The sequence below is a fragment of the Arachis stenosperma genome, chromosome 5 (genome assembly GCF_014773155.1).
Source record: "Arachis stenosperma cultivar V10309 chromosome 5, arast.V10309.gnm1.PFL2, whole genome shotgun sequence".
NCBI lineage: Eukaryota > Viridiplantae > Streptophyta > Magnoliopsida > Fabales > Fabaceae > Arachis > Arachis stenosperma.
In genome coordinates, this window is record NC_080381.1 from 69562326 (window position 1) to 69563851 (window position 1526).

A 1526-nucleotide genomic window follows, 5' to 3' on the forward strand; every position below is an offset into this window, starting at 1 on the left:
TGAGCTCTCCTGGACCGAGGAGGATGATTCCTACCCCTCGGGTTCATGTGCTCGATCCTCTACAGGCTTCTGCTACTACCTCTTCTCCTACAGCTGTTCCTCCTTCAAAAAGACCTCAGACTGTTGAGCCCTTCAATCTAGATGCTCCTGACTTTGATGCTGTTGGGTTTATCGACCAGCAGATTACTCCTTATGGTGTTATGCCTACTGACGATGTCTCTTTTCTTTGTCATTTGGATTTTTTACTCGGAGCAGTATCAAGATGGCTCATATGGGAGCAGCTTTATATCGGACCACCCATGATCTTCCTATCCATGCAACAAAGGCTTTTATAGAGGAGGCCAAGTCAAAGTTCGACCGGATTAGAGGTTTGAAGGAGGAGCTCGAGGTGAAAGTGGTCAAGCTGGAAAAAGAGTTGGAGGGTGAAAAGACTAGAGCTATTGCTTTGGCGGCCTCTGCAAAGTTGGTTAAGGATACGGCGTTGAAGCATAAGGAGAGCTATGTCACCATTTATAGGGAGATGATGGGTCTCAGGGAGAGTTTGGAGTCTGTCCGAGCTGATTATGCCGAACTTCAAGGTCATCTTGTAGGCAGTGTCAATGCTGCTTATGAGAATTTGAAGGAGCAGGTTCGAATTCTTGCGCCGAGCTTGAACTTACTCTTTTCAGCTTGGACAACATTGTAAAAGATGGTAAAATTGTCCCTAATGACCCTGATGATGATGACGATGTCAAGCCTCCTCCTGTGCTTGCTGCCAAAGTCTCTGTTGCCCCTGCTTCTTCAACTCTGACAGCTGAAGTTGGTCAGCCTGAGTCTGATCCTGACGTCCAGATTCTTAACCGAGATGATGGGACGGTAGATGCTGTACCCCTTCAGACTCGTCTTCCTTCACCCCGTGATGCAGCTACTGGGAAGTCTTTAGATTCTCTATGATTATTTCTGGTATATTTGTGTATAGCCCGATCTGTGGGCTTTGAACTCTTTTTTGTAATTTGTAGTCTTGTCTTCTAAATACTTTGGTTGCTTTTCTGTTAGCAACTTTATTTTGGAAAAAACAAAGTAGTTTCTCAGGCTCTTGGGGTTGACTTCAGGTGGCCTCTTGGGTTTTTGTTTATTATAGCAGTTTGGTTCCTACCTATTGATTGCTAGCTTAATACGTAGGCTTTTTCAAGGCGTTGAAATGCTATTTTCCGACCTCTTTGATTGCCTTTATACTTTCATACTTGTAGCTTTAATTCTTTTGGGTCATGGCTTTCGGGGTCCGACTTAAAGTCCCTTATAGCGCATGCCTTCTGTTTGTCTGACTCCTTCGCCTCAGTCTGCTCCTTCTTAAGTTATTTTAGTAATCCATTTTATTTGGATCTTTGTCACATCTCTCGTATAGATTACCTTGTATAACTTTTTGTAGGTTTGTTGGGGGCAACTTCATCATGTCGGTCTCTTCTAAGTTATTTCTAGTAATCCATTTTGGATCTTTGTCAGATCTCTTTTATGGATTACTTTTATAACTTTGGCTTGTGGGAGGC